The 27390-nt window shown below is 39.8% G+C and overlaps 1 protein-coding gene and 1 pseudogene across 5 annotated transcripts in view; both read left to right on the forward strand.

The window, feature by feature from the left end:
- The first annotated feature begins 6325 nt into the window (after positions 1–6325).
- DENND2B (DENN domain containing 2B) overlaps positions 6326–27390 on the forward strand; it is a 161162-nt gene continuing 140097 nt past the window's right edge. The window contains exon 1 of one of the 4 annotated variants that reach the window (XM_083374321.1): positions 6326–6432. The gene's annotated coding sequence lies outside the window, so the exon portion shown is untranslated. Of the gene's footprint in view, positions 6433–6677; positions 6867–12216; positions 12368–27390 lie in introns of those variants that run through there. The other 3 variants (XM_083374322.1, XM_083374320.1, XM_083374324.1) reach the window with 3 other exon arrangements.
- LOC310637961 (cytokine-inducible SH2-containing protein-like) lies at positions 21663–22374 on the forward strand (annotated as a pseudogene). Its single transcript has one exon. The product of its transcript is annotated as a cytokine-inducible SH2-containing protein-like (transcript).

Here is a 27390-nt window from a genome sequence, read left to right on the forward strand (position 1 = left end):
GCCACCATAGTAATTTTATATTTTATTCAGTGGAAGAGGATTAATTTGAAGGGAATAGTTTGTTTAACTCCTCACCCTAAATTATACATCACGGTTCACAAATAGCAGCTGAATTCAGATGCTAACCAAATAAGCCATGTTATGCCTGAGTGTGCTGTGTGAACCAAATACAAAAGGAATTTAGTGACTTGCAGCTGTAATCATGCCCTTCTGTAGGTACACTTAGACATAATGTAACTTGTTTAATTGGGGCTTAGTATGTCATGTGAACTATAGTTTGTAAACTGTGCCCAGAGAATGGCTGATGAAAATTTCAGATATAAGAAACAATACAATATTTATATCTCTTCTGTGGTTTGGCTGGATAGTTTGGAATTCTGCAGAGGAATAAAGAATGAATTCAAGGTCTTCTGGTAAATGTGGTGTATTGCATAATTTAATCTTAATTCATTTTCAAAGTAGCTTCACTTGTCACAAATTTATACAATTTGTATAAAAGTTAAAACCACAATAGTTGGTTTACAGTAGTGATAGATTGGGCAAGAAATATTGTCCAGATTACATTTTGCAGGACATAGTATTTTCTGATAAAGATTCCCAGGTAGAATTGGTCATAGATCACTTCTGCATTAACAACTTGGGAGTTTCCCGATACTCCCATGTTACACCTCTGCTCCGCGAGCTGCATTGGCTACCAGTTGTCTTCCGAGTGAGATTCAAGGTTTTGATAATGGTTTTCAAGGCCCTACATAGCATGGGTCCGGAGTACCTCGGGGATCACCTGCTGCCAGTGTCAACTTCCCTCCGTCCTGTGCGTTCCCACAGAGAGGGCCTCCTCAGGGTGCCACCGGTCAGAGAATGTCGTCTGGTGGCCCCCAGGGGGAGGGCCTTCTCTGTGGGCGCCCCGGACTTATCGAATCAGTTGCCAGTTGAGCTCCGGATGGCGCCCGACCTTCGCTCCTTCCGACGCGGTCTGAAGACCTATTTATTTGAACAAGCCGGCCTGGCCTGATGGGGGATATGTTGGGGTTTTTATTGCGGGTTTTTTATACTATTATTTATTGTTTTAGCTCGGGCTTCTATTTAATTCTCTTTTAACTTTTGTACTTTGTATTTTATATGTGCCCTGTTCACCGCCCTGAGTCCTTCGGGAGAAGGGCGGTATACAAATATAATAAACTTAAACTTAAACTTAATTCTGACATCTGCATGTTATATTGCCCCTCACTCTTCCTTCCCCTTCAGGCTGCTGCTCAGTTGCTCCTGTTATCTAGTAGTTCATTCTCAACTGTAGTTTTGTGCTTTCACCGCAACTCATCAGATACTGATCCATGTCAAAGCCTAAACAGGGCTCTTCAAACTTGGCCCTTTTATGACTTCTGGACTTTAACTCCCAGAATTCCTCAGCCAGGCACACTGGCTAAGGAATTCTGGTAGTTGAAGTCTGCAAGTCATAAAAGGGCAGAGTTTGAAGAGCCCTGGCCTAAAGGTAAAGGTAAAGGTTCCCCTGCACGTGCTAGTCATTTCCGACTCTAGGGGCCAGTGCTCATCTCTGTTTCAAAGCCGAAGAGCCAGGGCTTGTCCGAGGACGTTTACGTGGTCATGTGGCCGGCATGAATAGACGCCAAAGGCGCACGGAACGCTGTTACCTTCCCACCGTAGTGGTCCCTATTTTTCTACTTGCATTTTTACGTGCTTTCGAACTGCTAGGTTGGCAGAAGCTGGGACGAGTAACAAGCGCTCACTCTGTTACGCGGCACTCGGGATTCGACCCACCAAACTGCCGACCTGATCAACAAGCTCAGCGTCCTAACCCACTGAGCCACCGCCTAAAGGAAGCCTTTTTGCAAGTGAACCAGATTGAAACTTCCCTTTTATATTGGAGTCAACCCTACAGTGGGTTGATGGAAACAGAAATGGGGAACATGTATTGTTATTGTTACTGGGTTTTCCCCTGGGTTAAATCTATGAAAATTGGATCATCTGGGGTCTCATAATATTTCAGCGTCCTAATATTTCAAAAGTATAGAATATGTCCCAATTTCTGTTTATACTGTATTATCATCATGTCTGAATTGCTTCATTAAACAGCAAGCAGCTGTTTGCCAGAGATTTATCCTATAATAAACAGCCATTTCCTGTCTCGCTTGAGAGAAGAGAAATATGATCAAGCATGATGGTAATTTTCTCAGTGCAAGGCCATATTGAAATGGTTGCTGAAATAGAATTTGAATTGGAGCACCTGATATTAGATACAAAACCTGTAATATTTCCTATAATGAAAATACTTGAGCACCTTGCAGTACTGGAATTTTATTTCTGAAAAACTTCTGACTTCTATTTTTCAACAACCTAGTCTTGCAGCCTAGCCTTTTCATTTTTTTTAAATATACTGCATTTAAGTTTTGTTTCTATATCTGATATGTTCCTTCAGGTCCACCATGCCCAGCCTGGTACTTTCCAGATATGTTCACTTGGAGATATATTTATTTTTTTTCAGTAGTATGCATATCAGTTTAAAAAACAATAAAGACAAAAACAAAGATCTGTATGATGTAAAAGGTAAAGGTTCCCCCGCACATGCGTGCTAGTCGTTTCCAACTCTAGGGGCCGGTGCTCATCTCCGTTTCAAAGCCGAAGAGCCAGCGTTTGTCTGAGGACGTCTCCGTGGTCATGTGGCCGGCATGACTAGACGCCAAAGGCGCACAGAATGCTGTTACCTTCCCACCGTAGTGGTCCCTATTTTTTTACTTGCATTTTTACGTGCTTTCGAACTGCTAGGTTGGCAGAAGCTGGGATGAGTAACAGGCACTCACTCTGTTATGCGGCATTCGGGATTTGACTCGCCAAACTGCCGACCTTCTGATCGACAAGCTCAGCATCCTAACCCACTGAGCCACCGTGTCCCTCTATGTATGATATGGTCCCATCTATTTTATGGCAGCCCCTAAATCAGAGGTCCCAAACCTTTTGGGCACCAGGGACCAGTGCTGTGGAGAAAGGTTTTCCGTGTGCTGCCTGCATCCTGTGGATGGGGCTTTCCTTGTTTGTCCGGACTGGTTGCTGGCATGCTGCGGCTCGGTATTGGTCCACAGATCAGGAGTTGGAGACCCCTGCCCTAAATCATTCTTGATAATCTCGTAACAGTATATAGGTTTTGATGTTTCCTTGTAAGTTCTCCTGTAAATATGAATTTGAGCCCTACCTTTTAGCTTTGGAGCATAACAAGGTCATACAATTACCTGCTAGGATGAAAGGTAAATATGACTAAGCTGATCCTGACTCCTGCTGAATTTACATATTCAGTTTTCATTACAATATTACAAATGCCATTTGTTCTTCTTTCACTCCCCCCCACCCCCGTCTAATCTAATCTAGTTTTTAATCCTAGAATTCCCAGGTGATTCCCAGGCAAGTACTAACTGGGACCAACTCTGCTTGGCTTCTAAGACCAGTCCAAGTCAGCTACATGCTGTCACCTGTCTAGCCAAGTCATAAATGTTGGAAATGTTTCTGAGCTCCAGCTGTTCTTGCTAAGAAATAAAAGCAAGTCTATTATGAGATAAATGATATATCATTAATCATTGTTGGCTTTTAAATATGAAAAAGATACAGTTGCTTCAGAAGCCAAGGCAGGCAGGATATTTTGAAGTGAATATAAATACTATGTGGAAAGCATCCAGTCTGTATTGGGTTGCATGAATTCAAGCAATGTGAGATGATTTTCTTCTTTTCCAACAGCATCCAAGGGCAGCCTCAGGATTTTATTTATTTATATTTCACATTTCTGAATTGCCCATCCCCTTTTAAAGATGGGGTGTATAAAATTTGATAAGCTTTATTACTCATGATCTTGGAATGACTGGCAGTGATTGGAAGAGACCTTAAACCAGTATTTCTCAACCTTAGCAACCTTTAAGTCTGGACTTCCAGCTCCTAGAATTCCTTAGACAGCCGTAGGCCATTGTTGAATAGTTATTATAGGTAAGGTTTTTTCCCCCCATTGGTGTCCAATGTAAACCTATATCCGTGAAATTTAATCTCTTTCATTTATTCTCTTGTCCCATTGTTGGTGGATATACTTAATTGCTATTAAACTTTGATCATGTGAAGTAAGGTTTTTTTAAAAAATTAATGTGTCAGTACATTAATTTGCTTCAAGTTTTAAAAATGATTGCCAGGATAATCTGAAATTGCAATAAAATATGACTAATTTTTCACAGCTTCTTTTGCTTTTTATCTGACTTGAAGGATATTTTTATGTTAGCTACTCATCTATGAGATTCTATGGTAGAGGAATAGTTTATTACCAGAATTACCTGGGAAACTACAGTATTCTCTTCTGATGATTCTTTCCATAGGTGCTGGCTAAAGCTGCCCAATGCAGTTTTTCCTTCTTTTTTTAAAAACAAAACTAAACTTGGCATACATCTAAAATTAACTCCAACTTTGTTAATGTATAATAACAGTATAATTTATCTTTTGTCTTTAACCTACCAACGGGATTGGTGTATTTCATCAAAGAATGATTACAGTAACTGTAGATTTTCTCTAGTGAGGAATCTGCCATTTTTTGCTGGCTTATTTTTTTCTGGAAATAAAAGTAGGAAATAAAACCATCAAGCACCAGACAGAGAGATTAAGGTAAATATTTGCAGGTGTTTCCTACAGCTTGTGTTGCTCAGCCTTAGGAACTCTTAAGAGTGTGGACTTCAATTTCCAAAATTCTGGGAATTGAAGCCCACAATCTTAAGGAGTTGTTGAGGGTGAGAAACACTGGTCTAGAGACTAATTGTCCAAATGTATCGATGGTGGTTGAAACTGTATGTACTGTAGTTACTATTGAGCTGCTGTTCCCAGGAATCCAAGCCATTATAAAGAGAAGAGTTCAGTAACTTTTGTAGTCAGATATTCCCCACCCTGATTTATGACTTGCATGACATGTGGTCAAGCTTTTATCACTTTCCATTTGTCTCCTTCCTGACATGCTTAAGAGATCTGGGAATCCATGCTAAAAATGTTTTTGAGTGGTCCTAATAAATATTGCCTTAAAATAGCTATATAAAATCAGTTAATCTCAGTATGAATGGCCATCAAAGCCAAGAAGGTGTCTGTAATATAGCTGGCATCTACATATCTTTATGTAGCAGTATTGTGCTGATGATCAGCATGACTGAGGATGCTAGGATGGATGCCTGCCCATTTTAAAACAAAATTGACTAAGGCCCTAGGTCTAAAGAAACAGAAAACCATTTTTTGCTTTGTATTATTGTGCCCTTTGTCTGGACTATTTTAGAGCATGGCCAAGACATTTCATAGTATGGTTATGGGTGGTTTTATTTTCCCCCTTGTTCTTTGGCTCAGATCAGACATTGTGGTATGTAAACCACTTATTATTTCCAATTATGAGTGAATTCACTATGACGGTTCGTTGCATCAGTCCATTACTAAACCAAGGTAATCCGGGTGTTAAATAATGGTTAAAAGTTGATCTGTGTGTGTGTGTGTGTTCAGAAAATAGAATCCACAGAAACCGCTAAGTATTATATGCGGGATCGTGGGAAGTTAACACCCTCTTCAAACGGAGAATACTTTGGAGCCGAAAAGGATCCTTCATAACTGCCCCCAGACCAATCCCTCGCAAACTCTTCTGGTTTTCATTCACAAGAAGACCTCCGCGCCTTTTTTTTTACAAAAAAGAAAAAAAAAAACTTATCGGAACCAGATGCTGCTCGTCAGGGAATTAATTAGGAGCGGGGTGTGTTTGTGTGTGTGTGTGCGTGCGTGTGGGGGGTGGTGGTGCTGCCCATTACTTCTGCAGCTTTTTATAAAACCAGAAGGATGCCGATTTCCTTCGAGGCGGATGGAAAGCCGCTTCTGTGCACCAGTTGTGACCCTGCCGGAGGAGGCGCGCGCAAAGGAAAGGCGCTCGAAACAAGACGCGGAGAAGGGGAGCGAGCGGTCCGTCCCACTTTTTTTGGTGGGGGGGGGAATTAGGGGGAGGGGGGAGAGGGTGGCGGCGGCCCGGAGATGTCAATGGCTCCCTCCCCCCTGCGCAGCCTGGCTCGCGCCGTACTCCACAGCGCCGGCTGCAGCGGGCTGGTCCGGTCCGGCGGCCGCAGAAGCCAACTCGCCTCAGAGAGCAGGTTTCTTTGTTGGCAGCCAGCGGGACGGCGGTGGCTGATTCCCATTAATCTCCCGCACGGGCCCCCGCCGTCTCCGTTTCCTGCCTTTGCATAGTTCTCTGGTCTCCTCGCTCCCCTCCCCCTCTAGCTTCTCCACCAAAAGCGAGCGAGAGACGGAGAGACCGGGGGGGAAATCTGCCTCTGGCCAGGGGGAAGCGGTGAGGAGGGAGGCGTCCAGCGAGAGTTGCTGCCGCAGCTGGAAACCCGCGTCTTGCCTTCTCTCAGCCGCGGGGCGGGAACCGCCTAGGTAAGGAGGGTGTCTTTGCGCGCGCGCGCGTGTGTGTGTGTACGTGTGAGTGAGTGACAGAGAGGGGCAAAAAGTGAGGAGAAGGGTGGGACGGGAAGATGAGGAGGCCGCCTGGCTGGGAGCCGGGCAAGGACAACAATGGGTTTCTTAGGAGTGAAGAGAAAATCGCCGGCGGAGCGTGTGTGTGTGTGTGAGAGAGGAAAGGTTCCAGTCGTCTCTGGTTTGGACTCGTGGCTCGCGGCGTCGTGGGAACGTTGCCTCGCTTTTTGGAGTTGGGTGGCTGGTTTGGAGTTGCTGAAACGGTTTCCGGCTCGTCGCTTTCCTTTGGGGGGAAAAAAATCTCAACGCGGCTTTGAGATACGACGGCAAGGGACTGCGCCGCTCTTCTCTTTCTCTCCCCCTTCCCTGCCTTGGACTTGCGGCGTCCCGTCTCGGTGGGTAGGTGGCGCTTCGACCTCGTAGCTCTGCCTAGGCCAGGGGTCGGCAACCTCGGCTCTTTTATGACTCGTGGACTACAACTCCCAGAATTCCTGAGCCAGCTATGCTGGCTCAGGAATTCTGGGAGTTGAAGTCCACGAGTCATAAAAGAGCCGAGGTTGCCGACCCCTGGCCTAGGCGCGTCCTATGCCTGCGGAATCGTAGGCAGTTTTTTTTCCCCCCCCCCCATCGCGTCTCCCGTGTTAACTGAGTTGCGACTTCGTGAATTAACCCGGTTGCCCAAGTTCACTCGTATGCCGTTTGTACCCAGAGCGGGAGTATCTCCAATGGCTCTCTAGTCTTTGGCTGTAGAGTAGTCTTCAAAGATCTCTAGCAAAGACCTTGAGACCACCCACCCACCACCTCTTCCTCTGGAAGAGCTCTCCCAAATTGAACTATTATTATATTCCTTCAGATATAGGAAGAATATTTCCAGGCTTCCTGCCCCCTACCCCACCTTTTCTTCTCCAGGCTAAACACCCCACTTCCTTCAACTTTGATAAGAGTAGTGTCGGTGGAGGTCATTGTTATCATCCTCCTACTGTTTTTTTGTTTTTTTTGTTTTTCTTCACACACCAGACTTTGGCTGAGGTTGCTGGAGAGCCTAATATGATTACACTAATTTAACCTTTCTTCTGAAAGGATTACACCACATGTCTATGGTCTATAATATGGTCTGGTGGAGAAAGGTCTGGTGGAACTAGGAAGAGATAAAAACTCTTCCTGGATTCATAATGCAATGAAAAAGCAGAATGCACTTAGTGATCGTGAGGGGAAATTAGATGTCATGGTTGGAATATGGATAGTATCCAAGTACTTGCCTTATGTGCTCTAAGGAGTAACCTAATAAAAAAGCACAAATTGTAATGGATAAATTCTGTTTTCAGACCTCCATATTACTGAGAAGTCTTTTGGATACTTAGTATCATTGAAGCACATCTGAACAAGAATAGCAATATTTGGAAATAGAATGCGTGTAGATGACATCAATCAGTTATTTCATAATGGATTCCCATTTTGATTTCCTTTAGTGAGTAGCAGACTAATGCTGTAGTGACTGTTCATTAGGATCCATGTCATTAGATAAAGTACACATAGACTTTGTAGAAGTTGGAATAAACTCTCGCCCTGCCCATTCTCAGGAGGTTAGCAGAGTCCAGGACTCGAATTTCTTTATTATTGAACTGAAACTGCAGTTCTGCAGAGCTTTAGGGCAGTCTATTCTCTATTGGTGGAAACTCTCTCCTCAGCCCATTTCCAGGTTCCTCTTGGTAGATGTAGTGTCATTGGCTTTGAAGGATGATACCAGATTGTCTTCACACAAGGTGGGATGGAAGCATCCAAATTTTGGTGTATTTTTCCTTCAGGTTCCCAAAATTACTTAACTTTCTCCAGATATGTTAGTTTACAATCCTTAGAATTGACAGGTTAGGAAAGGACCAGCTTGGAGATGATTGCAGTAACCCAATAGTGGTGCTTGTCCTACCCCTGTAGAGCAACAACAACAACAACAAAGCTGGAAGGGACCTTGGAGGTCATCTAGTCCAACCCCTTGCTCACACAGGAAACCCTATACCATTTCAGACAAATGGCTGTCTAGTCTTGGAATCTCTTGGATTCAAGGATGAGGAAACTAGTGGTGTGATTCACAGAATGGAAAGAAGAATCGGTTCTTCAGCTCCTCCTTGGAAGTCTTCAGTATTAAATAACACTCCATGTTTGTACTATTAAACAAGGCTTCATTTTTCTGTAAGGCATTTAGAAAAAGAATTGCTGGTTCTAATCTGAATTCTGTATTGCAAAGCAGTTAAAAACCAGAATGGAACATGTGGATTGCTAACAAATACAGATGGAGGAAAAAATCCAGGACCTTGTTTTAAAAAGCATGTTTGCTGGAATGAACAGATGGTAAAAATGTGCAAAAGGAATCATGGCTAGCTGAAAAGTTAAAATTTTATTTATTTATTTTTATTAAAAATGATATAAGATGAAAGGACTAATGCCAGGGCAAAACATTAGATGTGAAGGACTACAATTACATCAAAATTTAGCCTGGTTGTATTAAACATGAATGATGGGTGTTGTAGTCAAACATTTCTGGAAGGTACCCAGTTATAAAAAGGGGATTTTTTTGCCTTTTGTTCATTTCTGGATATTTGGAGACATTTTGGACTAAAATTCATTTCTATTTGCTGAATCAAGATATGTGTGGCAAATGGCACTTTGGGGGACTGAGATAGAACAGCTAATTTTTACTAGAAAGTTAGCGTAGAACTCTTGATCAGATTGGAGACTCACTATTCACTTTAAATTTGCTGAAATATATATAATCTGGCACTGCTGGTATATATAATTTTTTTGCGATTAGAGGAACAATATTCATGAATCATGCAATAGGACAATACATTTTTATAAGAGAGAGATCTAACTTTGGTGGACATTAGAAGATACCATGCATATTTGCAAATTTTAATTTCCTGCTGTCTGTTCAAATTCCCTATTTTTCAGGGTAGATTAGATCAAAGAGGTGCTTGCCAAAGAGTCAGCAAGCATAAAATTATTCTGATTCTTTGGCATCATGTTATCGGAACTGATTTAGTCTGTGAACATTATGAGACCAGGTTTAGATAGGAAAGCTAATCCCAGTTGCATGCCTGGTAGAATTCAAAGCCTTTCTGGATTATCAGGAACTTTCTTATTTACCTGCCTTGCTTCACCCATCCCCACGGTGGGTGGCGATGCCCTTTCTTGAAGGTTATACATTTAGTTTTTTGCCATAACACATTGAATCAGTTTTAAAAAAAATTATGCAGACTACCATCTGAAATCGGCTTCAGTGTCTTCTAGGGTCTCCTGTATCATCTTACCATTCATTCAGGTATTTTGACAACAATCTTCTCAATAGAAAAAGGCTGATTTGTGAGAATTGGGAGCTCTGAGGGACCTGAGGGGGGTCTTTCATAGCCAATATAGAAAGCCTAGCGCAGGGGTAAGCAACCTTGGCTCTTTTATGACTTGTGGACTTCAACTCCCAGAATTCCTGAGCCAGCACAGCTGGCTCAGGAATTCTGGGAGTTGAAGTTCACGAGTCATAAAAGAGTCAAGGTTGCCTACCCCTGGCCTAGTGAATGGGAGAGGCATTATCCTCTGTCACCATGACAGCCATCCTCATGTCCTCCAGATGTTTTGACTGCTGTGCTGAACACCAGATGGCGGGAGATTTAAGTTACAATTCATAATATCTGAAGTAGAGATGGATTACCATCCACGAATTACCTGTAGCATGGCTATGTATGTACTATACTGCAAAATAAGTGGATCAGCACTGACACCCACAAAACAAAGGGGACAGATTTGTATATGCTAATGTATTTGTGTAGCTGTCTTTTTGTAGTAATTAATATAAATTTAAATAGAAATGCATGGAATCCCACTACAGTCAGCTAAGCCACCTAGGTATGGATTCAGTAGATGGGTACCAGACTTGGACTGGACAAACTCAACAACAGAGGTCTTTAGACACTTCACTGACATTGAAGCTGATGCTCCAAGCCATATGGCAAGTCTGCCATAAATTAAGTACGTGGTAACCAAAGTGTCAGACTTTGGCTTTATTTTTTATTCTCTATGGGACCATCTCCCAGGGCTTGGACACAGACTGTTTCCATAGCATTAATGGAAAATTGGTATTGTTTTTCTTTTAAAAGCAATAGCTTTGCAAATGTATCTTTTAAAGGAAGTATATAACCCTTTATTACTCATTGCCATTGTGTAATGCATTGATGGTAATACACCTTGGCAAGTCATTCTGTGCTGAGGAGCTAGGCCAAAAGCCTGGAACTGGATGATTTTATACACTGTATTGTTTTTAATTTGTGTTCTGTAAACATTAATAGCCTTCTGGGAAAAGTCACCAAGGAGGTTGGACTTTCTCATTTAATTACTGGTGAAACAAATGTTACCATTAAAATACAGCTGAGTGGGATCTGCAGGATTGGAATGGTTGAAATGTAGCTCAGAAATGTAAGCTATTTTAAGACTTAGCTCCAGTTTATCCAATAGCCTGTTGGTTACAAAAAACAAAAAAACCCTCTGTGTTAAGACTGTGAGGTTCAAAAGAGCATGTGAAGCAGAAGCACTTGGATAAGTGGTATTGTTTTTGCTGCTTTTATCCCCAAACTATTACATTCTGGATAATAAAGAGATGGACAATTCCTGTGATATGTTCTGGCTGTATATTCCGGACTTTAATTATGGGAGAACAGTAGGTCCCATGACATTATAGAGATAGTGATGATGATGATTTCATAGTAAAGGCTATCCTTTTCCTTCCTGGGGTATAGTCCTTATTTACAGAGGGACCCCTTTGACAGTTCAGTCTTTCCCACTTGTGAGACAGATTACAAGTGTGTTATCCATGAACAATTACAATGATCACAGAAGTGTTTGTTGAGATTTTGAGAAAGCCTGAAAAATGTTGATGTTTCTGAGTTCAATTGATGCTATTAAAGTCCCCCCCCCCATGGTTACTTCTCTAACCAATAGTGTCCTCAATGGTTGGTATGCTCTGGTATTATTTTGTCCTTGTTTTGAATCCAGATGTGGAACTTGTGCCTGTTAATTCTTTTGTACAAAGTTTGTCCCATTTGTCCTTTGCAGTATCCAGAGGAACATTGCTGGCAGATGATGGCTTGTGGGGTTCTTGGTGCTCTCTGAACTTGGTTGTTTTCTTACAGATGTTTCATGATGGTGTATCTCACATTAGAGAAAGACCATATGAGGGCATCTCTAATTATGTGTGTGTGTGTGTGTGTGTGTTGTTGGAGCCTGTCATTGTGCTGCTAGTGTAGATATGGAGGCAAAGTAGGTATCTGGGTTTGTTGCAAGATCTGATTCCCATTTTAGTATCACTGAACTATTGTTTCTTGTTCTTTGTGAAAATCTTAAGAATTGGTGATTGTATTTAGGTATGAGCATACCACTCAGTACCTGAGAAGATACACTGTGTCATTGTCCAGTCTGGGCTGTAAGATATTAATACTGTAATTGTAACTTATTAATAATGTGGTTTAATGGATTAAGCTGTGTGCTGTAGGTAATTGATAATGTTCTTTTTTAGTTGTTTGATTTCTAGGGAAGACTTATAAAAAAGTCAATCTGGCTCTGTTGATTTCTCTGTCGATCTTCCTGGGTGGGTAGTTCAGTCTCTTGAATGCCAGGTTGAATCTGTTGAGCATGGATCAGAACAAATGAAGTGCAGCATGGAGCTCGCTATAGTTGACAATGGGTAGTGTGCTTTGGATGGAAGCATGTAGATAGGCTGACAATAGCATCAATGGATCTCAAGTAAAGAGTCCATAATATGCCAAAATCTATAAGGCTGATCTACAACATTTTCTCAACTGTTATTCCTGGAAACTCTTCTCCATTCACTGATGATTTTTGCTTTCCCACCCTGGTGACTCATTACTGGGACTCTGATGTCCACCTAACGTCTGAAGTCTTTTATGTCTGCTATTAAAAACAAAAAATAAAAATAATTCTACATTTGAGTAATCATGTTTTAGCATCATGTTAGATTCTTTCGTTGAGTTTCATACCCAAAATACTGTAATGAATAGGAAGTTCCAGTTCAGCGTGGGAGGAAATCCTTGTTGAGCTGTCCGACCATTCATTTTTAAAGTATTATAGAATAACTTTTTTGTTATGAAAAGCTCCCTAGCCTTAGGGTAGGGGTCCCCAACCCCCGGTCTGTGGACCGGTACCGGGCCGTGGCATGCCAGCAACCGTTCAGCACAAACAAGCAAAGCCCCACCCGCGGGATGCAGGCAGCACACAAAATCACACACCCTCCTTACTTGTTTCGGTCCGCGGAAAAACCTCTCTCCACAGAACCGGTCCCTGGTGCCCAAAAGATTGGGGACCTCTGCCTTAGTGAAATAGAGAACTACAATTACTCTTACTACAGTTATAATTCCTAGGATTTTAGGGACAAAATCAAAAAGTCCTTTATGGATCCAAAGAAAGTAGAATTATCCCTTGTGTCCCTTTCTTTACTTGGTGGTTCCATGTGGGCTGGCAGGGTAATGATGGAAAAGTCTAGGGAACTGAATGCAAATATTTGTGTTCTGTTCTTAACTTCAGTCATTCAGCTTGTAAACACACACTGGGTTGTTAGTAAATGTCTTGCCAAGGTCTATGGTATTTTTGTTCCAAGAGTCTAGCTCAGGCCTTGGGAGGAATGGCTGAATATCTTGCCACTTTCTCGGCTACCTAAAAGCATGAATATGAACTTCGATATAAATAAAATTGTGCTGAAGGGTGGAATGAGGACAGAGAGAAGAATCAACTGAACCAGTTTGGCTAGAACAGACAGTGATTATGTTCCATAAACCTGCTTGTGTCCTTGCTAAGACCTTAGCTTTGAGAATGAAATTGTATCCCACCCCGACCCCCAGTGTGTGAAAGCCATGATGTATATTAGCTAATACAGTATTGCATTTGAAGATGAAAGAGTAGGGTTAGGTTAGGGTTAGGGTGTGAATGCAGACTAAAAAAAAACACATGATTGAGATGACTCATCTCTTTTCTTAGGGGTGGCTGCCATCTTGTTTTGTCTAGCAAGCATTGCCATTCACAGGGAACTGCCATTCACAGGGAACTGCTATTCCATTACAGTAGATCGTGAATTCACTTCTACAGAATACGTATCATTCCTTAAAGTGTAAAAATAGTATTTTAACTTTGCAAAGTTTAAAGCATCAGTTTTATTCATAAAATCCTTCATTTCCCACCCACCCCCCCACAACATAAACAAGATTGGAAGATGAAGCCAGACAGCTGTTGGTGGATGCTGATCAAATCAAAATACTGCAACTGGGACATAATCCCAAGGTCCCTTCCAACTTTATATTATTATTATTATTATTATTATTATTATTATTATTATTATTATTATTATTATTATCTAGGACAGGCATATCCAACCTGTTGCAGCATGCGGCACTGGACAGCTAGTAATGCAACCCCACAAGATTATAAATATAACATTATGTGATTTATATACACTAACTATATTATGTATTTTATGTGTGGCCCAAGACAGTGCTTCTTCACTCAATGCGTCCCAGGCAAGCCAAAGGTTTGGACACCCATGGTGTAGGAATCTTTAGTCTAACCACAGCTAGTTTTTTGTTTCCAACCATACGCCTCTGCAGCTCTTTTGTTCTTGTTTCTCAGAGGTTAGAAAGGCCTATAATTTGGGGAACAGAAGGAGTGTGAAAGACCTTTTAGCTGTCCTGGTGCTGGGAAACTCAATTGTAAAACGATAGCACTTGTGGAAGAAGCTGCTTCTGTTCTCAGTTCTGGCTGAAAGGAGCAAAATCTCTCACTTAGACTCTAATGCTGTATCTCAAGAGCTGCACCCAGTCTCAGGTATACCTACTCAGAAATAATCCTCCCTATGCTCAGTAATAAGTGCGGTTTCAAATCAGCTTTGACTGAAGAAAACATTACAACTCTATAAGGGTTTAATTATGTTGGCATTGTGCTTTTTTAACCCAATGGGGAAAACTTCCTGGCAAATCTGCACCTGTCTTCAGGCAAGGACTGGTGTAAGTTTTAGTCTGAAGCTGCATACGGTAAATTGGCTGTAAGTGACTTACACCAGTCCTTGCCTGAAGTCAGGTGGATTTGCCAGGAAGTTTTCCCCAGTAGGGCTGACCTCCAAAAACAGAAGGAGTTGGGAAGAAAGCAACAATGAAGAAACATGAAATTAGGATACAACAAAATAAAACAAGTCCTGATATAGAAGGGAACAATATTACTCTTTGTTGAAAAGAAAAAAAGAACTTCATGTTCCACAGAAATTACCAGGGAAACTTGTTATTAGAATAATCTCCTATGCATTTATCTAGTTTTCTTGCCTCTTTGCCACTGTTTTTCCATTACATCTTCCATCCTTTTGTTAAGTAGGAGAGTACCTAGCGATCTCTTTGCAAATGTGGGAAGAATAATGCTATAGTGGGACATCATAAAAGAATTTGCCACTGGGAAGTTAGGAAATGCTGGGAATGCAATTGTCTGCATTTCCAGGGTGGCCCTGTTTTTCCCCCTGATCATATGGTTCTCATCCTTAATTAACTACTTCCTGCAATGATTTCTTAGGTTATGTTCTTCTATTAATGACTCAATGAGTAGACTGCATTGAAACCAGCAGAACTTACTATCATCCTGTGTTAAAACTCTTTTTTAAAAAAGTTACTTTTTTGCTCTCATTGATTACTATAATAAGCAATCAGTAGATGTTCTGGTTATCTGATTAATTCAGAGTGTGAAATTGATTATTCCTAGGAGAAATCAATAGGACCTATGTCCAGTCATTAACTGTATTTATTATGATGTAAGTTAAGCTTTTGTCCAGAGTTGCAGGTATACTGAATTATTTTTACAATCCTGAGGTTCTGTACTTAAAACAATAACATGCATACTTAATATTAAGAAGATACTAAGACATTTCCTGTTAAAAATGTCAGATGCAGGAGTTGTGTAATGTGAAGGATGGGAAAGGGGGTGGAGATAACATTGTCCTCAATAGATTATGTCATGTCTGTTGTAAGGCCTGAACATAGTGATTTGAGTGGGTGTATACCTGAAGATATTAAATCCCTAATGTGCCATCATTCTGTTGCAATTCCCCTTGTAGCTCATTGTGAAAAAGCAAAGACTAGAGAGAGCAAAGATCAGACTCTGAATGGAAGTACCTGAGAACCAGTAGGAATGATAAAACAAGTAAGGAATGATGAATGGCAAGTGGGGAAAAGTTAAGCGAACAGAGTTTAAAAAGAGGAATAGTGGAGTATCTTGGTGGAGCTCATGGTTGGATCACTGAGTGGAAACACTCCACACTACGACCATTTGTTGAGAATCTATCACAATAAGGAGCCATGGTGGCACAGTGGTTAGAATGCAGTATTGCACACTAACTCACTGCTCACTGCCAGAGTTCAATTCTTAGAATAGAATAGAGCTTGAAGGGACCTTGGAGGTCTTCTAGTCCAGCCCCCTGCTCAAGCAGGAGGACCTATATCATCTCAGACACGGCTCAAGGTTGACTCAACCTTCCATCCTTCTGAGGTCTGTAAAAGGACCCATATTGTTGGGGGCAATATGCTGACACTGTAAATCACTTAGGGCTATGTGGAAGTTGCAATTTTTCTCTTAATTGGAGGTTAAAATATAAGAAGCAATGCGCAAATATCTTGTTGAGAGCCAAAAGAATAGAAGCTGATTCTTCGGGGAAGCCTAATTCTGGAGATTTATCTGATTACAATGCTTTGGCATTATTTAATAACCAGAGGATATTGAATGTCCAGCAACAGACATGGAATTCTCTTGTAGGCTGCAAAAATTGACAACCAGTTATAATACCGGTATGTACTTTTCTGCTACATGGGCATGAACAAATATGTTAATCTTGGTATATTGTCCAAACTACACAATATTTAAAACTGAATGATTCTTTGTACATGTTGTGATATCGGCAAAATCTGTTTTGGTATTCGTTTTTCATTTGAGTTGTGAAGTTCTGGAAAAGCAGCCTCTTCCTAGGTTTCAAAGAGGGAAGCTAGAACAGTAGGAAAATGGAAAGAACAGAAAGGAAAGAGGAGAGAGAAAGTGGGTGATATGATGGCGCAGTGGTTGGAATGCAGTATTGCAGGCTAACTCTGCCCACAGCTAGGAGTTTGATCCTGACTGGATTAAAGTTGACTCAGCTTTCCATCTTTCTAAGGTCAGTAAAATGGAGGTCCAGATTGTTGGGACAATATGCTGACTCTGTAAACTGCCCAGAGAGGGCTGTAAAGCACTATAGGGTGGTATATAAATCTAAGTGCTATTTATATTAACTCCATCCATTTTTAGATTTGGTGTTTTCTAGCTTTGGACTAACTGACATGCTATGCATTCCACAGAACTAACTATCTGCATAATTAAGTCCCACTACATTCAGTGGAATTCCTTCTTTGGTAAGTGTACACAAGACCTTTAAAACTACTTTTATATTTGCTTTCTTAAAGAGTAAATCTGCTAAAATCAACTAGCTTGAGTAAACTTTACTTGATTTTCATGTGTTCTGGAAAAAATCCTGATATTTCAGGGTTCTTCAGTGAAGATTTCAAATATTTGAAATGTGATGCCAGCATAGCAATCGTTCTGGGTATACGGTTGAATAAGACATAGATTCAGAAGTTAATTTTTCTTCTCATTTCACTAAGCTGTGTGTGTTATCATGATTTAGTAAGTTAAGAAATCTATATGCCTACAAAATTTCTTTCATATTCCATAATGATATGAAAGGTATTATAGGCAAAACATCTTGCCTGCATATGCCTCAAGAGACTAAGTAATTTTGAGATGGGTTTATCATGATTGCACAGCATACTTTTATATTGACTTTGGATGTTTAAAGCCTCAATAATATCAGATATTAAATGTACAAAACTACTTTTCTTAGTGTTACCTACTTTAAGGTACTCTTCTATTGCATGTATTTTAGATTTTACGTATCTAGTCATCTATTGAGCATTTTCTCCATGAATCCTGGTTGTTCCATCTTTTATAACAGAGGGCAGCACTTGTCCTGTTTGTGGCATGCCAGAATCTGCACACCAAAAAACAAGGCAAAATTAAAAATTTTAAAAAGTAAGGAGAATCAAAGTGAAACTGTAATTGAATCTCTAATTTTAATTTAATTACTGTTAAATTAATATAATTGCTCCTCTGTATTTAACATTTTTTTTGCCTGTTACATTAATTATTAAGGGACGCGGTGGCTCAGTGGGTTAGGATGCTGAGCTTGTCAATCAGAAGATCGGCAGTTTGGCGGGTCAAATCCCGAGTGCCACGTAACAGAGTGAGTGCCTGTTACTCGTCCCAGCTTCTGCCAACCTAGCAGTTCGAAAGCACGTAAAAATGCAAGTAGAAAAATAGGGACCACTACGGTGGGAAGGTAACAGCGTTCCGTGCGCCTTTGGCATCTAGTCATGCCAGCCACATGACCACGGAGACGTCCTTGGACAAGTGCTGGCTCTTTGGCTTTGAAACGGAGATGAGCACTAGCACGCATGTGCGGGGGAACCTTTACCTTTACCTTACATTAATTATTACACTATAGACTGTTTGGGGTTACTACTAGGGCTGAAGGGCACAAGTTGTACCACACAGATATAATTTTGTAAATTACAGTGTATTTATTTTAAATGTGAAGAATCCAAAGTTATTGTGTCTGGTACATAATTTTCAGTTCTATGTATTTTTCTACCTGTAAATTACAAAAATATTCTGAAATCCAACTTTAGCAGTAATTCCTGATTAATTAGATAACTTCTACAGTGAATTCCTCCTTGCTGAAGTTTGGTTATTTTGCACCAAGCTTCTCCAGGGAATCCCTAATGGAAAATGAGACACATTACTATATGTGCTTATTTGCTTTTTGTGTATTTTCTTTTTCGCTTTTCTTTCTTATTGTTGTATCTGCTGGCTAAAGGGGATAATAAGATTGAATGGAATCATTTTGAAATAATTTGCCCTTTTTATGAATTGTTTTAGTAATTTCAGTTTATTTAAAACAGCAGCCAAGCCTTATCAAGCAACATTCTTTCTACTGCTCAATATGAGCCATATCCAAGGTCACCCTCCTTGTAGAAAAAAAGAAGGCAAGAATGGCAGAACGTCATGATAATATTATCATATCTGATTGTTCTCCCATGTTCCTCTCTCTTTTTTTAATGTTCCAAATTCCCACGGTCAGAATTTTCATCTTGCCTTGATTCAATGTTAGTAACAGAAATACTAGGAAGATCTTTTTCATTTAGCAAAGCAAGTTAATGACTAGGCTCACCTTTATGGTGTTCACAGTTTTTTCAGGGTATAGAAGAGATAATACTTAAATAGGACATGGATATAATTTTTTAATCTTGGGGGTTCTGATATGACAAATAATTAGGATGAGACATTTCATGGATAATACTGCCAGGACCTTGCAAATGTGTTATTTTCCTCTTTTATGTCATTTGGTTATCTGTGCTAATAACAGTGAAAGCTTTCCCCCCAAACAGCTGAGTTGTATTTCTTGCCAATAGGGAGGACCATCTGGACTCTTACTGGGTGAAAGCCCAAATTGGCCCACCTCACAGTTTCCTGCTATAGTACAAAACACTGGCTTGTTGTGGAACCCAAATTCAGTGTTCTTGGTAGATCTTCACCAGCCTGCTGCATAGGAAAAGGGGTCTAAAGAATAGAAACATAAAATGTTAACAAGGATTTTTGGTTCCCCCCCCCTTGAAGATAAGAAGGGGACAAAATGGTGGTTAGCTGAGGGCATCCTTATACTCCCAGTTTCTGCTGGGGTTGGAACACCCCCAGCCAGTATAATCTGGGCTTTGTATTGCAACTGAAAAGATTTGTGGTAGAAAAATGTCATAATCTGGGAGTGCCTTAAATGTAGCTTGTCTTTGCAGCAGAACTTACATAGAAGACTATAAACGTCAAATTGGCAATGTTGCTTTTTCTCCAACTACTATCTCTCTTTTTTTGCTGAGTGCCATCTCAATCTCTGACTCAAGTCTACAAAAGCCTTTCCCTTCATTTTTTTCTCAGAGAATGCTTGAGGAGGTAGCAGTCAGATGGGCGAAAATAGGCTGAGAAAAAATATCTTGTGTTCTCTGTTTAAGCATTGTAAAGGCCAAAGTAGACAAGACTGGACCCTATCCCATTTGCTTAATAAATCAATACAATATTACAGGTCATTCTCGACTTACGCCCTCAACTGAACCCAAAATTATTGTTGTTAAGCAAGACATTTGTAAAGTACATTTTGGCCCATTTTACAGCCTTTCTTGTCACAGTTGTTAAGTGAAGCACTGCAGTCTTTAAATTAACACCATGGCTGTTAAGTGAGTCTGGGCTTCTCCATTGACTTTGCTTGCCAGAAGGTTGCAAAAGATGATCACATGACCCTAGGACACTGCCACGGTCATAAGTATGAGTCAGTTGCCAAGTGTCTGACTTCTGATCATGTGACCAAAGGGTTGTTGCAACAATTGTAAGTGTGAAAAAGAGTCATAAATGACTTTTTTCATTTCCATTGTAATTTGGAATGGGCACTAAACGAACTGTTGCAAGTCAAGGACATACCTGTATTTATTAAATTTATATCACCCATCTTGCAGTTCAAGGCAAATATATAATATAAACATATATAATACTGAAGGTAGTATTTGGCCAACAATGCTAGCAGATGACTGGGGTTCTTGTTCTGTGGTGAATTTATTTAATACAGTTTTTTTAAAACTCCTTGTTGATGTTGATCATTGCAGCTTGTGACAAGGAAATGAAATCCATATGTGATATATGAATAAAGAAGTATTTCCTGTTATGTAGCTCACGCTGGCCACTGCTCTTCACTGAATGAGTGTCTGTTATGAATGTAACAAAAATTTTACCTCTCTTCAGTTTCTCTGTAGAGTACAACATTTTAAGCACGTTCCGGAGTTCAGTGGAGCTTACTGCAAGGTAAATGGATATGGGATTACAGACTTCAAGTGTAAATGAGCCCACACTCTCTGGGAATAATTCCCACTGAATTTGGTGAGGCTCCCTCTTCTAGTATGCATGTGTCTATATCGTTTTGATATGAGGCAGGAACCGCAAATGATCTGCCTTGAAATGCATTAACTTAGTGACCTATTTGACTGATAAGGAAACAACATCAGAGAAGTCTTCTGTTTGGATTTCAGCCAGACTTATGCATCACTTGCCACTAAACCTTTGGGCTAACCTACGGGAAATGGGAAAAATGCAATCAACAAATTTGAATAATTCAACTTTGGCATTTGACCAAAAATTTTGGTAAAAGAAGACGAGATCAACCAAAATGCTGATTGCATCTACCACGTCTGGTAAGTTAGACTTGTGGCTTACCAAGGAAGCTGTTAAATAGCAGGAATGCAGACAGTGTTAAATTTAAACTAATATCAGATTGTAACTGCATGCTGTTGCTTTATGACCTGCGGATTTGAAGTGTTGCTTTTGGGGGTGGGTGGGATTTTTTTATTTACAAAACAGCATTTCTGACTTTTTTTAATTAACAAAACAGCATTTCTGATATGCAGAATGATTATGCAGCAGGAATGAAACACACACACACACACACACACACACACACACACTTCCTAACAATCCAAAGAATGAAAAAAAATCAGAAAAGATGGATGGAGGGAAGAAAAACAGTTGAATCTCAGGGAAAATGGTCCAAATGAAAATTGGTGGTAGATCAGGTTTAATGTAGAAATAAAGGAATTTTTGGATATTGAAAAAAAAAACTATTTGGGAAGTGAAAAGTGTGTGTAGAAATAAAACCTTCTCCTGTTCTGGGATTTGCCTTCCACTTCTACCTTATTTTGTACTTGAATTTCCATCCCTTCCAAATTAGTACGGAAAACTGGGGAAAAAATGGAAAGTTAATTGTGAAGAGTTTCTCTTAATCAGGGCTCCTTGTAGCACTTTAGTTCTGATTGGGTACTGTAACATCAGGAACTGGAAACTTGACAACATACACCTAGTGAAGGGGGAAAAAAATTGTATGTATTGCACGAGGTCATAGCACTTTGCTTTAAATAGTAAAACTACCTGAACTAAAATGCCAGCCCAATAAGTACAGTAATCAGTTCTGATAAAATAAACTTACACAGATTATGACAGTGGATAATAGATCCTATCCTTTGGTAACAGAGGAGAGGCTCTGAAGGCTATCGGTTGAAGGATTTCCAGTGAATGTGTCAAGAGCAGGTCATGCAGCCTCCCTTGCTGAAGCCCAGACTTGAAAGAAACTCACCTCAAACACAAGATCCAGAGAAGGATCTGCTGTGCATTGCCAGAACATTTTCATTTCTGCAAGAATCCGACTGGTATTGGGGTTTTATGACAGCCTGTGAAGCCAAGCAGCTGCTCCAGAAGATGCCAAAGGGGACTTTTCTGGTACGGGATAGTACTCATCCCAGCTACCTGTTCACACTCTCCGTAAAGACCACTCGAGGTCCTGCTAATATACGCATTGAATATGTTGATAGCAAGTTCCGATTAGATACCAATTCTTTCTTCAAAGCTTGGGTTTTGGTCTTTCCAGATGTGGTTAGTCTGATCCAACATTATGTTCTTTCTTGTACTACGGAGAGCAAAGGGGATGCTCTTTACTTGTTTCCTGTGTGTTTGTCTTCTCCATCCAAGGAGATGAGAGCACCAGCAGTATATCTGAAGCTCATCCAGCCACTGAGCCACAAGGACGTTCCCCCCAGCCTGCAGCACCTCTGCCGACTACAAATTAATCAATGCACTGGAAAAACAAACCAGCTGCCTCTACCAAAGAGAACGAAGGACTATTTAAAGCAGTACCCTTTTCAGCTTTAAAAGCACTTGTCAGTCTGCCTGGGTCAAGCAACCGAAGTAACACTGAAAACATTGGATTTAATTATGGCAACAGAATGGCTTTGATCCACTGATGTTCTTAAGTGGGCACAGTAAATAAATTGCCAACAGAAGAGATTGTTTTTCCCATCTTCTCCCTTATTTTTCTCAGTTACCTAATTTCATTCTTATGCCATGGAGGAAGCAGTATGCTCAAGCACACAACTTCAAGGCCAAAAGCTCAAAGCATTTCTCTTTTTTTCTCTGATTAGCTTTGCAGAACTACTTTCGGCACATGCAGACTATTGAATTGTGGAATCACAATTGCATCAAGAACATTGAAGCCTCAGAACTGTATTATTTATTTCCATGGTAGTTACTCTTCCCCCCCACTACATTTGAGTACCTATAGAGTACCCTTCTTTTCCTTTTACATGGGCTCAAACCATAGCTATGTGACTTGCAGTAGTTCATTATGGATTTGAATAAAGTCTTCTGTCCATTGGCTATCATTTGTCTTGATGTATTCATAGTCAAATATAAATATGCTTGAAGTGTATAAAAGTTTGATTCCAGTTACAATCAACATCCAGACAAAAAGATAACTTGCTTAATTTTTCCAAGTTTATTGAACTTGGATCAGTAGGCCCCCGTTTTTCTCCCTCTTTGAAGAGAATATTCCTACTTTGAATTAATTAGATCCAAATGATTTGTTGTTCAAATTACCCAGTGAAGATGCCTACATATCTGTCATGTGAAGCATAGCATTTTCCTTGGAGAAATGGTCACATCCTGAGTTTAGTATAAAATTCATTTCTATAGTGTGTGTTTAAATTTGTTTAGGAGAGAAAACTTGGGAAACAGGCTATTTTTCTCTTATTACCATGTTGGAGTTGACCCATTACCTGAATGTTAACTCACATTAGTGCTGTTCCAGCACAAAGAAGCTTCAGAGAGAACACAATACCAGTACATTCTTTATCATCAGTTTTGCTTGTGAGAACTTGCCCATGTTGATTCTGACACTTGTCGAATGGGACAGAGAAGATAGCAGGAATGAAGTATCTCTCCAGCTTCCATCTTTCCCAATTGCTGTAATGCATCTTATATTTATTAGGTAGGGAGCTAAAATAATGCAGCATTGGCTATACAAGAGTAAGAAAGAATTCTTGGCATTAATTCTGCCTTCTGCTTCTTCCCCTGTTTTATGTCAACAATAGCTGAGGATGGAGAATTTCTGTTAAAAGATTGTCATTCGTATATGTCAAAATCCTCAGGAGACTTATACATATTTTCATGTTCAACAGTGTGTTACATGTATGCGCTACAGGAAGGGATCAAATCCTAGGGCAGTCTTTTCTAATGTAGTATCCTTAGGATGGGGTCTATAGCGTCCTAAATTCTAATTGACTTTGCTGATGGACAGTTCTGGATAGTATAATCCCAGCACATCTGATGCTGCCCTAGATACACCTTTAAGCAAAAGGTGCAATCTCCATAACAATCCAACATGCTTGGTATATCTAGTCAGTGTCCATTTCTTCTCAGGTTTTTTTCAGGATTTGTTGTACTTCTAGTTTTATTTTGGATACTTTGATAACTGACAATGTATGTGTGATATCTGCTTTATTGATTAGATTGCTGTCTGTTTCTGGAACAAGGGTAAATGAATGGGAGATTATCTATTAAAAACAAACACAATATATACAATATTTCTGAGAGTCATGGGTGTAAGAAATAGTCCAAGTAAAAAATGTTTGTTTTCCCCCATTTAGCTTATTGTTTCTGGTTTTACCATTGATAAATTTGCATTGCTTATAGCTTTCCCCAATTTGTTTCCTAGCAGTTAGTGACATGGAATAAGATGAAGACCTGGTTCTGCTGTTAATATTTTCCAGCTACATTGCCAAGCTGTGGATAATGATCTTTCCTTAAGCACATGGGACTGCAATTCAGAGATAAACACTTCCAATTAATGTTCCACTTCCCAGAAAGTTGTTTCTTAGAGGGCAAAATCATTAAACCTCCACCCTGGTTCTGATTTAGATGCCCACTTTGGGTGATGCTGCAGTGGCCAAGAGGCTTTTACTTTTAAGCATGTGATAGGATTTAATAGGTCTGAAACAGCTAATGTCTTGCTAGGTTAGATGACAAGGGATACAGGAATGGGAGGGCAGCTGAGAAATTGCTAGAAAGGATAGTTCTTCCTTATTTGGAAACAAACCTGAAAAATCCAGCTTCTGTTCCTATTTTTTTAAAAATCTTTTTTTAAAATAAAAATTGAGGGTATGGTTGCATAAAGAGAGACCCACTGATTCACATACCCCATCAAACAATTTCTACAAGATGCTAAGACTTAAATGAAGATTTATAAACTACAATGATTGGCCTTTCACAATATGCTATAAAAAGAAATTACATTATAGCACAGCGCATTGTGAACTAGGGTACAAAGAAGCTTAAAGCCAAACAGAGGGATAAGCAAGATCCAAGAAATAAATTGCATAAAAGTACCAATTCATTATGTAGAAATTGAAGTAAGGAGACTATCTTCCCAAGTTCACAGTTGCCTTGAATTCACCCAGCAAGTTCTTTTTTCCATTCTCCCAAGAATTTTGGATGATAAATCTTCTCATTATGATTTGAGGAACAGTTGTGATTATAGGAATGAAATTAGAGAAGAAACTGTTGGAAGGTCAGCTTGGAGATAACAAGAAACCTGTTATGGATCTCTTTTCTCTGGAGGAGAATGTTGTCTTCACCTATTGGACTGGTCCTTGAAAACAATTGTCAATTTTTTTTGTCATTTTCAGGCTTTGCAAATTTGACCATGAAAAATTTGATGTTGTCAACTGTATAAGTTCCTTCTGACTATAAGGGTTAAATTTAGCCTTTATCATGCTTAGGTAGACCTGTTGACTAACATATCTCAGTTTACCTACCTAGGGCTACCATACACGTGCTACAAACCCTTAGGTAGCCACTAGATAGCAGGGAAGAGATACAGAAAATTCTGTCTTCGTTGTTTTCTAGTGTTCACTAGATATTTATGATACTTGCCTGCTACAGTGAAAGTCTTAATTAAAATGTGCACACAAAGATCATTATACAATGAAAACTAATAAGAAAGAAGGTAGAATTAAAATGTCACAATTTAGAATACAAACAATAGCAATAATCATAACACTCTTATCAACAACCATAGATGGCATTATTTTATTCTGTGAATACAGCTCAGAAAAATTCCATTTTCAGCGATTGCTGAAGGGCCATCAATGATGAGAGTAGTCTAAGAGAATGGGCAGTGATCTCCAGGGAACCACCCCAGAAAAACAGCATCCCTGGGCCTCAGTCCTGCTTGCTTCATGGAAATCGGGAACAATTAGTAGGATCTTCTAAGAAGATTGAATCAGATGGGTTGATCCTTCTTGAAGTAGGCAGCCATAAAGATATGCATCAAGTATATAATGCATCAAAGGCCAATGCAGGGCTCGTATCACTGTGGCAATGGGTTAATGGAGATGAGTGCCAGCAACATACCACTGTAGACCACTGCATTTTGCATCTGCTAAAAGTTTTGAGTTAAAAGTCAGTTCAATACAGAGTACTTTGAAATAGCCTTAACAGTATGGGAATAAGGATTAGCATTGCTAGATCCTCCTGCTCTGGAATGATATTCAAAAGTAGGCGTGTTCACTTTATGTGGACACTAAAGTTATGTTGTGATATAGTGGTACTGATTCTATTTTAATAGTTGCATCTTTAGTTTTATAAACCACTGATTTTTTTATGGAATTGATACATAAACACTGTAAATTAATAAATGGGTTAAAAAAAAACTTGCTTACAAAAAGTCTAGTGGCATGCTCCATCTGTAGGTTGAGGGAAGATGCTACTGATAAATTCCAGTCTCCTCAAAGTGGAAAAATTACAAGAATGTAAAAACAAACAAACCACAAACTTCAATATTTTCTATTCTTATGTACTGTAAGTAATGTATCCATATTTTGGGAACTAATGCTCTTCTGGAAAATGGATTTTATAGAAAAAATGAGTCATAATACAGCTTAGGTAGTCACCTCAAAAAAAGCAAAACACCTCCTTTTTGAACACATGTATGTTCATTGTATGGAAAGAACGGTTTCCCATGCTTAAAGAAGGCATTAGTGTTTTCTTCCTAGTCATTTGTGAGGTAATATGAACAGCAATAACGTCCCTGTGATCACACAGAAACCTCTGTATTCTCATGTGAAGGTTATTCCTAAACCAACGAGAGGTTTAAGGGTAGGGACAGGGAGGGCTTTGAGTCTCGTGCTCTTACAGAAGTCTCTTTCTGCAATGATACTGCACTGTGAGGAACAATAAAGAGCTTTATCAACCACCTGATCTCAGACTGAGAAAGCAATTCTGAATAAACCAGACAGCTGTATGAAAATTTTTCACTTTTTCGGCATTTACCCAGATCTGTTCCATTGGAGCTGGTAAAGAGAACATTTAAGCTGTCCTTGATGTGAAATTAGCCAGCTGAGGAATTCATATTTTGGTTTAAGTCCAAACTTAATCTCAAAGAGGTTTGTTTTAACAAAGTTAACTGGATTTATGCTTAGCTGCTTTCAACAGAGAATGTAATATGTCTGAATGCTGCAAGCAATGAAGGCTTCTATTCTGGAATGGAGTATACTTCCTGTTTGCTCCATCTGCTGCTGATTTAGGATAATTGAAAAAATTTTCAGCCCTCTTATGGAATCCAAAGAGAATATTCTCCTCCTGGAATTTAATCTCTAGGGAAATCATGAACCCAGTCTTCAAAAAAATCTTTTAAAGATCACTCTGCTAAATGATCTTTCCCCACCAATGTTATTAAAACGTGACCTTTGTTTCTTGCTGAAGTTGCATAGACTTTCTTCCTCAGCACATTCACCAATCATCATATTCCTCTTAATGGAAATCCACAGGAAGCATTCAGGAGAGTGGGTTAAACATATGCAAAAAGAAAAAAAGTAATACTGATACAGCTTC

The sequence above is a fragment of the Vipera ursinii genome (genome assembly GCF_947247035.1).
Source record: "Vipera ursinii genome assembly, chromosome: 1".
Lineage (NCBI taxonomy): Eukaryota > Metazoa > Chordata > Lepidosauria > Squamata > Viperidae > Vipera > Vipera ursinii.